This window comes from Phyllobates terribilis, unplaced genomic scaffold, assembly GCF_046119375.1.
Source record: "Phyllobates terribilis strain yellow unplaced genomic scaffold, ASM4611937v1 Scaffold_9__5_contigs__length_417890890, whole genome shotgun sequence".
Taxonomy (NCBI): Eukaryota; Metazoa; Chordata; class Amphibia; order Anura; family Dendrobatidae; genus Phyllobates; species Phyllobates terribilis.
The window spans coordinates 33,088,943-33,101,005 of NW_027362769.1; the positions used below are offsets into that span (position 1 = coordinate 33,088,943).

At 40.7% G+C, this 12,063-nt stretch overlaps 1 protein-coding gene across 16 annotated transcripts in view; it reads left to right on the top strand.

Moving 5' to 3' along the window:
* The window catches only part of DYTN (dystrotelin), a 332,586-nt gene that overhangs the window by 124,159 nt on the left and 196,364 nt on the right, over positions 1–12,063 (top strand). The gene's annotated exons all lie outside the window — the stretch shown is intronic.

A 12,063-nucleotide genomic window follows, 5' to 3' on the forward strand; every position in this document is an offset into this window, starting at 1 on the left:
TGGAGAAGATCTGTATGGAGTAGTGGGCTAAAATCCCCGCTGCAGTGTGTGCAAACCTGGTCAAGAACTACGGGAAACATCTGACCTCTGTAATTGCAAACAAAGGTTTCAGTACCAAATACTAAGTTCTGTTTTTCTATTGTATCAAATACTTATTTTATGCAATAAAATGCAAATTAATTATGTAAAAATCATATAAGTGTGATTTTCTGGATTGTTTTTAAGATTCTGTCTCTCACAGTTGAAGTGTACCTATAATAAAAATTACAGACGTCTCTATTCTCTGTAGGTGGGAAAACTTGCAAAATCGGCAGTGTATCAAATACTTATTTTCCCCACTGTACATAGATATGAGGTTGATAGATAGATATATGGGGTAGATAGATGGCTAGATATTTTAGAAGAAAAGCAGGCAGCACTCCAAAAAGTTAGTGAAAAGAAGAGGACTTTATTAGCCCATCTGGCGTGGCAACAGGCTGTGAACAGCCTTTTTCAAGCAATGTGCAAATACAAGTGAAGGGTATATATAGCAGCAACATAGAATATTGCAATAACAGCTCAATTAACATAGACTACATTAAAAATATTTTATATATATATATATATATATATGTATATATATATATGTATATATATATATATATATACATACACTGCTCAAAAAAATAAAGGGAACACTCAAATAACACATCCTACATATCCTATATCAAAATGAATGAAATATTCTCATTGAATACTTTGTTCTGTACGAAGTTGAATGTGCTGACAACAAAATCACACAAAAATCATCAATGGAAATCAAATTTATTAACCAATGGAGGCCTGGATTTGTAGTCATCCCCAAAATTAAAGTGGAAAAACACACTACAGGCTGATCCAACTTTGACGTAATGTCCTTAAAACAAGTCAAAATGAGACTCAGTATTGTGTGTGGCCTCCACATGCCTGTATGACCTCCCTACAACGCCTGTGCATGCTCCTGATGAGGTTGCGGATGGTCTCCTGTGGGATCTCCTCCCAGACCTGGACTAAAGCATCCGCCAACTCCTGGACAGTCTGTGGTGCAACGTGACATTGGTGGATGGAGCGAGACATGATGTCCCAGATGGAGGGGGCCATAGGAGGGCAACAACCCAGCTGCAGGACTGCTACCTCCGCCTTTGTGTAAGGAGGAACAGGAGGAGCACTGCCAGAGCCCTGCAAAATGACCTCCAGCAGGCATCAAATGTGCATGTGTCTGCACAAACAGTTAGGCTGTGTGCCCACGATGCGTTTTTGGTGCGGATTTGCATGGTGCACATGGTCAGGATTTTTCTGCGCGGATTTTACTCGCAGAAAAAATACGGACATGACCAATTCACGTGCGTTTCTGCATGCGTATTTGCCTATACAATGCATTGGAAAAACGCATGGCAAATACGCAGGCAAAAACGCGTCAAAAACGCATGTAAAAACCGCCTGCGTTTTTCTGCCAAGGAGATGCAGAAATGCTCAGGAAAATTTCTGCTTCATTTCTGCATCGTGGGCACTAAGCCTTAGAAACCGACTCCATGAGGTTGGTATGAGGGCCCGACGTCCACAGATGGGGGTTGTGCTCACAGCCCAACACCATGCAGGATGCTTGGCATTTGCCACAGAACACCAGGATTGCCAAAGTCGCCACTGGCACCCTGTGCTCTTCACAGATGAAAGCAGGTTCACACTGAGCACATGTGACAGACGTGAAAAAGTCTGGAGATGCCGCGGAGAGTGATCTGCTACCTGCAACATCCTTCAGCATGACCGGTTTGTCAGTGGGTCAGTAATGGTGTGGGGTGGCATTTCTTTGGAGGGCCGCACAGCTCTCCATGTGCTCGCCAGAGGTAGTCTGACTGCCATTAGGTACCGAGATGAGATCCTCAGACCCCTTGTGAGACTATATGCTGGTGCGCTTGGCCCTGGGTTCCTCCTAATGCAGAACAATGCCAGACCTCATGTGGCTGGAGTGTGTCAGCAGTTCCTGCAAGATGAAGGCATTGAAGCTATGGACTGGCCCGCCAATTCCCCAGACCTGAATCTGATTGGGCATATCTGGGACATCATGTCTCACTCCATCTACCAATGTCACGTTGCACCACAGACTGTCCAGGAGTTGGCGGATGCTTTAGTCCAGGTCTGGGAGGGGAGCCCACAGGAGACCATCCGCAACCTCATTAGGAGAATGCAAAAAAGGAGAACAAAAGAGTAATATGGCAAAGAGACAAAATCTTTATTAGTAATAGATAATCAAAGCGATAAAAAGTTATACAAAGAATAACAAAGCAAAAGAATGAGGGAAGGAGGTGCCAGAGATAAGGCATTCCCTGGGAATCAACGCAGGACAGTCCAACCCTTATGGGTACATATAGATATTAGTATCTAAAAACAATGGAGTAAGACATAAATATATAAATCAATAAATAAAGGGAGTATTGACAATCCATAAGTGGAACAATTACTCCATTAGGAGCATGCCCAGGCGTTGTAGGGAGGTCATACAGGAACGTGGAGGCCACACACAATACTGAGCCTCATTTTGACTTGTTTTAAGGACATTACATCAAAGTTGGATCAGCCTGTAGTGTGTTTTTCCTCTTTAATTTTGGGGGTGACTACAAATCCAGGACTCCATTGGTTAATAAATTTGATTTCCATTTATGATTTTTGTGTGATTTTGTTGTCAGCACATTCATCTTTGTACAAAACAAAGTATTCAATGAGAATATTTCATTCATTCAGATCTAGGATGTGTTATTTGAGTGTTCCCTTTATTTTTTTGAGCAATGTACTGTATATATATACACACGTGGTCAAAATTGTTGGTACCCCTCGTTTAATGAAAGAAAAACCCACAATGGTCACAGAAATAACTTGAATCTGACAAAAGTAATAATAAATTAAAAATCTATGAAAATGAACAAATGAAAGTCAGTCATTCCTTTTCAACCCTGCTTCCACAGAATAAAAAAAAAATTAAACTCATGAAATAGGCCTGGACAGAAATGATGGTACCCCTGAAAATAATGTGACAAAAGGGACATGTTAAATCAAGTTGTGTCCACTAATTAGCATCACAGGTGTCTACAATCTTGTAATCAGTCAGTGGGCCTGTATATAGGGCTACAGATACTCACTGTGCTGTTTGGTGACATGGTGTGTACCACACTCGACATGGACCAGAGGAAGTAAAGGAAAAAAGTTGTCTCAGGAGATTAGAAAGAAAATTATAGACAAGCATGTCAAAGGTAAAGGTTATAAGGCCATCTCTATGCAGCTTGATGTTCCTGTGACTACAGTTGCACAAATTATTCAGAAATTTAAGATCCATGGGACTGTAGCCAACCTCCCTGGACGTGGGTGCAGGAGGAAAATTGATGACAAATCAATGAGACGGATAATACGAATGGTAATAAAAGAGCCCAGGATAACTTCTAAAGAGATTAAAGGTAAACTTCAAGCTCAAGGAACATCAGTGTATGATCGCACCATCCGTTGTTGTTTGATCCAAAGTGGACTTCATGGGAGACGACCAAGGAGAACACCGTTGTTGGAAAAAAAACATAAAAAAGCCACACTTAGAATTTGCCAGACTACATGTTGACAAGCCACAAAGCTTCTGGGAGAATGTCCTATAGACAGATAAGACAAAAATGGAAGTTTTTGGCAAGGCACATCAGCTCTATGCTCACAGACGGAAAAATGAAGCATATCAAGAAAAGAAGACTGTCCCTACTGTAAAACATGGAGGAGGCTCTGTTATGTTCTGGGGCTGCTTTGCTGCATCTGGTATGAGGTGTTTTGAATCTGTACAGGGTACAATGAAATCTCAAGACTATCAAGGGATTCTAGAGAGAAATGTGCTGCCCAGTGTCAAAAAGCTTGGTCTCAGTCGCAGGTCATGGGTCTTCCAACAGGATAATTACCCAAAACACACAGCTAAAATAACCCAATAATGGCTAAGAGGAAAACATTGGACTATTCTGAAGTGGCCTTCTATGAGTCCTGACCTAAATCCCATTGAGCATCTTTGGAAAGAGCTGAAACATGCTGTCTGGAAAAGGCAACCTTCAAACACGAGACAACTGGAGCAGTTTGCTCACGAGGAGTTGTCCAAAATACCTGTCGAGAGGTGCAGAAGTCTCATTGATAGTTACAGGAATAATTTGATTGCAGTGATTGCCTCAAAAGGTTGTTCAACAAAATATTAAGTTAAGAGTATCATCATTTCTGTCCAGGCCTATTTCATGAGTTTAATTATTTTTTTAATTCTGTGGAAGCAGGGTTGAAAAGCAATGTCTGACTTTCATTTATTCATTTTCAAAGATTTTTAATTTATTATTACTTTTGTCAGATTCAAGTTATTTCTGTGACCATTGTGGGTTTTTCTTTCATTAAACGAGGGGTACCAACAATTTTTACCACGTGTGGGTATATGTATATATATATATATATATACATATATACATATATGTATAATAATGACAAAATTAATAAAGTGCATAATACATAGGGAAAAACCTGATAATTCATAAATACATCATAATTATATAGATAGTGGGTGAAGTGCATTGTGCATTAATAATAATAATATGCGCACCTGTGCATAATTATTCAGAAGATTTACTCACCCATGTTAGTTTTGTTCAACATGTGTTTTAACATATAACGCCGAAAATTGGCGTCTGGAATGCCAGTAGTGCTCATGAACATGCATGCGCATGCACAATGATGAAAAGAGGTTGCGACGCCATCTTACTTATGGGAAAACCTTCCCTACTGAGATGCAGCTATCGGGGCAACACAAAACAGGGATGTGGAGTGCCTGCAAGTCTGCTATAAGTTTATTTTTCCACTTTATAATAATAATAATAACATTCCCCTTTCTCTGCATCTCCATTTATTTTCCTGATTGCAATTGAGAACCTTTTCTCATACTATATGCCTTATCATATGCAGTTGAAACCAGAAGTTTACATACACTATATAAAGAGACCCATGTGCATGTTTTTCTCAATATCTGACATGAAATCAGAATAAACCTTTCCCGTTTCAGGTCAATTAGGATTACCATAATTTTTAATATTTGTCAAATGCCAGAATAATGAGAGAGAGAGAATGTGCTAAGTCATTTCTATTACTTACTGTAAAGTCAAAAGTTTACATACATTTCATTAGTATTTGGTATCATTGCCCTTAAACTGAATGACTTGGGTCAAATGTTTGGGATATCCTTCCACAAACTTCTCACAATAGTTGGTCGGAATTGGGCCCATTTCTCCTGACAATACTGGTGTAACTGCTCCAGGTTTGTAGGACGCCTTGCTCGCACCTGCCTTTTCAGCTATGCCCATACATTTTCAATAGGATTGAGATCAGGGCTTTGTGATGGCCACTCCAAAACATTGACTTTGTTACCCTTAAGCCACTTTGTTACCATTTTGGAAGTATTCATCGGGTCATTGTCCATTTAGAAAACCCATTTCCGCCCAAGCTTTAACTTCCTGGCTGATGTCTTGAGATGTTGCTTCAGTATTGCCACATAATCTTCTTTTCTCATGATGCCATCTATTTTGTGAAGTGCACCAGTCCCTCCTGCAGCAAAACAACCCCACAACATGATGCTGCCACTCCCATGTTTCACAGTTGTGATGGTGTTCTTAGGCTTCCAAGCTTCTCCCTTTTTTCTCCAAACATAACAATAGTCAAAAAATTGTCTAAAAATTTTAGTTTTATCAGACCACAGGACATGTCTCCAAAAATTAAGGTCTTTGTTCCTGTGTGCATTTGCAAACATTAAGCTGGCTTTTTATGTTTCTTTTGGAGTAATGGCTTCTTCCTGGCAGAGTGGCCTTTCAGCCCATGTTGATACAGTACTCGTTTCACTGTGGTTATTGACACAATCTTACCAGCTTTCGCCATCATCTTCACAAGGTCTTTTGCTTTTATCCTTGGGTTGATATGCACATGTCGGACCACAGCGCATTCATCTCTGGGATACAGAACCTGTCTCCTCCCTGAGCGGTATGATGACTGGACATACCCATCTTGTTTGTACTTGCGTATAATTGTTTGTACAGATGAACGAGGCACCTTCAGGTATCTTGAAATTGTACCCAAGGATGAGCCAGACTTGTGCAAGTCCACAATTCTCTTCCTGATATCTTGGCTGATTTCTTTAGACTTTCCCATGATGCTGTAGAAGCACTGTGTTTCAGGTGTGCATTAAAATACATCCACAGGTGTGTCTCTAATTAACTCAGATGTTGCCAAAAAGCTTCCAAACACATGACATCATCATATGGGCAGTCCAGAATTGTTTAAAGGCATCCTAATCTTAGTGTATGTAAACTTTTGACTTTGCCGTAAGTAATAAACATGTCGTAAAACATTCTCTCTCATTATTCTGGCATTTGGCAAATATTAAAAATTATGGTAATCCTAATTGATCTAAAACGGGAAAGGTTTATTCTGATTTCATGTCAGATGTTGAGAAAAACATGCATATGTGTCTTTTTATATAGTGTATGTAAACTTCTGGTTTCAACTGTATGTGACTTGTTCAGTTTTGAAAAAGTGCCAGATTACAATTGGAAATGTTTTCCTATTATAAAATATAGTATAGTATAAAATAATACACTCTGGTTTATTTCATCACGTCGGACAGCTGAGGGATATTTTTGTTTTTTATTTTTGTTTTTTTTTACAGGTGACAATGTCTTCAAATGGATTGGGTGTTAGGAGAGTATAAGATTATTTTTTTATATTTTGTTTTATACAGGGGACAATGACTTCAGAAGATTGGGTGTTAGGTGAGTATAACTGTGCTTTTTATTTTTAAATAAATATGTAAAAATGGTGTGGACTTTTATTTAAAATAAAGGATTTTATTCTTGCCGTGTCTTTATTTAAAAATGTTTACTGTGGGGTTAGTAATGGGGGCATCTTATAGATGCCTCTCCATTACTAACCTGGGCTTCATTTCAGCTGCCAATACAAGGCTGACATGAACCCCAACCCTATTTTCCCACTTACCACCGCACCAGGGCAAGTGGGAAGAGCCAAGGCTAAGCACCAGATTTGGTGCATCTTATTTATGTTATAAGCCTCGGAGGGGGCCAATATCCATGGCTCCTTCTCTGGCTATTAATATCAGCCCACAGCTGTCTGGGTAGCCTTTGTTGGTTAGATTTTATAGAGGGACCCTACGTCAATTTTTTTCTGGTGTCCTCCTGTAATCTAGCCAGTAAACACTAAGCAAACAGCTGTGAGATGTTATTAATAGCCTGGGAACATTTGGGCCTCATGGCCCCTTCCTAGGCTATTAATATCAGCCCAAAGCTGTCTGTTTAGCCTATGCTGGTTAGAATTTACAGTGAGACCCTACGTCAATTTTTTTCTGTGGTCCCCCTGTACACTATCTATCGATTATCTATCTAGCTATCTATTTATCTGTCTATCTATATATTGAATCTAACAGTATAGCATTCTTTCTATCAGATGTGACTGCTCTACAGGACAGCAGCTACATACTGACACAGGCAGTGTGCAGTGCTGAGTTGCCGTGAGAGGTAACAGGAGTTCATCAACTGATGAGCTCCGATGATCTCACTTATGGCACAACCACTGTTTGAGATTGGCACCACAGCAGTAAGTGAGATCACCAGTGCTCATCAGCTGATGAACTCCCGTGACCTCACTCACGGCAGCTCAGCGCTATACACTGCGAGAGTGATTACGTTCATGTCAGTGTGTAGCCAGCTGCTGGGTAGAACAGTCACAACTGCTGATGTGACTGTTGTACAAGTGAGATCACCGTGGGCCCCTCTGGATTACATTGATTATGGCAGATAGGTGAGGGATATGGTGGTTTATTCTTTTTTCTTTTTTACAGGTGACCTGGGCTTCAATGATTAGGCGTTAAGGTGAATATTATGGTGTTCTTTTTTATTTTTTTAAAGGGGACAAGGGCATTGGGGATTAGGTGTAGCTGAGTATAATGTGTTTTTATTTTTATTTGAATATTTATTTATTAATTTTAACTTTTTTTTACTTGGAGCACAGACGCTGGCTGATGACTACTCCCATCAGCGGCACCTGCGCTTGCTGATGCAGTGACAGCAGGCATCGGCTAATGAGAGTAGCAGTCTCATTAGCCAATGCCTGTGACCTGCGGTAAGATTTTTACCGCGGATCACAGTCACAACGATCTTACCGCCAATCAGAGACCCTGTTTCCCATGCTGTCATGCAGATGACTGCTCGGGAAACACCAGAACAGTAACACAGACTTTCTGAGGATGTCTGTGTTTGGGATCCGTGACCGAACAGTAGGTGTTCGGTACAGACCCCGAACTTTACTATTCGGGTACATCCATCTCTAGTCATGGCAACCGGAGGTCACATGACGAACTCCAGGTTTGCCAGCTACGGTGGCGTGTTAAACCATGCTATGGTTTAAAAGGTGTTCTCGAACACTGACAGCTATAATGCATTGCAGTGCATGTGCATTGCAATGAATTATACCAACGATCAGAGTAAGAAAAGTTAAAGTCCTATAGAGGAACTAAGTATAAAAGTTAAAAAAAAAAGTTAAAAGAAATTGTAAAAATATTTAAAAAAAAAATTAACTAAATAAAAAAATGAAAAAAAAGTAATACCATTAAATACATATATTTATGTAAAAAACAAAATTAAAAAAGTACACATATTTGGTATCACTATGTCCAGAATGAACTGGTCTATAAAACTGTCACTCTACTTAACCCCTTCAATTAACACTGTAAAAAACATAAATAAAAAAGCCTGGAAAAAAACAGTTTCATCATACTGCCAAAAAAGTGGTATAGAACATGATGAAAAAGTGAAATATGAATAAAAATGGTATGGCTGAAAACGTAATCTTTTCCCGAAAAAAAAAGCTGCCATATAGGTCCATCTGTGGAAAAAATACAAAAGCTATAGCTCTCAGAATAAAGTGATGCAAAAATAATTATTTTTTCTATAAAATAGTTTTTTATTAAGTTATTAAGATCTTTGCCAGTGTCCCATCCCCTGATGACGCCGCACATGCGGTGAAACATGTTGGGGGGACTTGTGCTATGAGTGCAGTTTGTCCTATTCTGCCGTTTGAATGAAGGCACCTGGGTGCCGCTAAGTGTATGTAGAAATAAGAATACCACTATAAAATACAAATGGCAGATTAGGGACAAAGTTTTTTATATACTCCTAGCCATTTTTAATCAAATATAAAATAAAAGCTAAGTTTTATGGCTTGTTAGAGAGGCGTCTCTTTTGGGGTTCCCCATTTTGTAAATATATAATGTATGGGCACTAGTGTATGGGCACTACAGTGACAAATTTGCAATCTTCACTCAAGAACAGCCACTGCTGCCTGTTTCTGGAAAACACCCATGGAGTCAAAATCGTCACTACACCTGTAGATAATTTCCCAGGGGGGTGTAATTTCCAATATGGGACACTTGAGGCGGATTCTGCTCTTCTTGCACTTAGGGGCTCTGTATATGGAGTCTGCAACTATTCTATGAAAATGTGTTCTCCAAGAGTCAAATAGAGTTCCTTCCCTCCTGAGTTTCGCCGTGTGGCTAAGCAGTACTGTACAGCCACATATGGAGTATTGCCACGTTCATCAGAAATTGTGACAAATTTTGGTCCCATTTTTACCCATTTCCCAGTGTGAAAATGTAAAATCTAGGGCAAGAACAAAATTTTTATTGTAAAAACGTAATTATTTTTTCTTTACTGCCCAATTGTATACAATTCTGTGACCCACCCATGGTGTCAATATGATCACTGCAGCCTTAGATGAATTTATTGAGAGGTGTAGTTAGTAAAGTGGGGTAAATTGTGGGGGGTTTCTGCTGTTTTGCCATGTCAGGGGCTCTTCAAATGTGACATGGTGTCCACTATCTATTCCAGCCAAAATTGACCTCCAAAATTCAATTGGCACTCCTCCCCTACCGAGCCCTGCAATATGTAGTTTTCCACCACTTATGAGGTATCATTGCACTCAGAAGAACTTGCACAACCAATCATTGCACTTAAATCCTGAGGTGTATCTATACTCACAAGGGGTTAATTAATGGTGAGGGGTCATAATGAAGGGTTTATAAGGGGCAGCTGGTTGGGGCTTCCAGTCCTTTGGAAGTGCATTGAGCTGTAGGTAGGATTGTTGCTAAAGGGGAAAAAAAAACAAAAAACAACTCTTTAAATCTTCTTCCTTAGCGAGTGTGAACGAGCTGAGTGTGAACGGAAGTAAGTGTGTGACTTGTGATTCAGTGACTTTGGATTCAGGGAGTTTGGAAGGGAGGAATTTGGACTGAATTGCTTAACATTTTGGTCTAGTGCAATCTCCATTAGGAAATAAGCTCCATTATTGATAATGCTATCCAGTGTACATCTTGCCACCTGTATACAATCCTTGAACAGCCGGTCGTGGGTGCATACTGCTATGCGAGATGTGAGCACGTTGTGAGTTTGGAAGCCCAGGTACTGGATCTAAATCAGCAGCTGGCAACATTGAGATCCATATAGTGCAAGGGAGGCTAGTCTTGATCTGGCACACCCCAATAAGTTTGTAAAGTTGGAAGATGAGGGGGGTGTCAGTACATGGGTAGCACTGCTGCAGCAAGGCATGACCTCTGAAAGTCGGAGGAGTGTCAGCTCCAGTAAGGGGGAAAATAGGAGAGCAGGGCAGGCCAGGCAGGTGCTGGTAGTGGGGGACTTAATTATTAGGGGAACAGATAGTGCAATCTGTCACAAAGACAGGGATCATCGAACAGTGTGCTGCCTACCTGGCGTTCGAGTCTGGCACGTCGCTGATCGGGTTGACAGATTACTGGAAGGGGCTGGTGAGGACCTAGCGGTCATGGTGCACATTGGCACAAATGACAAAGTTAGAGGTAGGTGGAAGATCCTTAAAGATGATTTCAGGGAGTTAGGCTGCAAGCTTAAAGCAAGGACCTCCAAGGTGATAATCTCTGAAATACTGCCTGTACCACGTGCCACGCCAGAGAGGCAACAGGAGATTAGTGAGATAAATAAGTGGCTCAGGAATTGGTGTAGGAAGGAGGGGTTTGGGTTCCTGGAGAACTGGGCCAACTTCTCAGTTGGCTAGAGGTTCTACGCTAGGGACGGGTTGCACCTCAATGGGGAGTGTGCAGCTGTACTGGTTGTAGGGGTAGAATGTTGCAGGAGTGTTTAAACTAGAGATTGGGGGTGAGGGTATTCATTTTATAGGTGGGGAAGATAGTGCAGATAGTGACCTGGGCACAAATAAAGAAAATGGGGGTAGGGGTAGAAAAGTCAATATAGTAAGAAGGAATAGAGGTACAGAGAGATACATAAAATGCATGTACACTAATGCCAGAAGCCTCACCAACAAAATGGAGGAATTAGAATTAATTTTGTTGGAAAATAATTATGATATGGTGGGGATATCTGAGACATGGCTGAACGAGAGTCACGACTGGGCAGTTAATTTACAGGGCTTCGATCGCAGCATTGCGGGGGTTAATGTGCCAGGAGCGGTGCGGGACCGCTCCCTGCACATAGCACCGGGTGTCAGCTGTGACAATCAGCTGACACCCGGAGGCGATCGCGCCCGCACAGCCTGTGTGCGGGCGAAATCGCCAGGGCGTATAAATACGTATCTGGTCCATAAGTCCCAGGGCACAGATATGTACTAATATGCCCTATGTCATAAAGGGGTTAACCAACAGGCCAGACCGCATATCAAATATACAAGTTGGGGGTCACTTTGGTAATAGTGATCACAAAATAATAAGTTTTCATTTATCTTTTAATAAGATGTGTAGTAGAGGGGTTACCAGAACACTAAACTTCAGGAAGGCAAATTTCCAATGGTTGAGAGATGATCTTAGTGCAATAAACTGGCACAATATTCTGAGACATAAAACTACACAAAGCACATGGGAGACATTTATTAACATCCTGAATAGGACCTGTGTACAATATATATACCCTATGGGAATAAACATGCTAGAAATAGCTTAGAAATTAGCTTAGA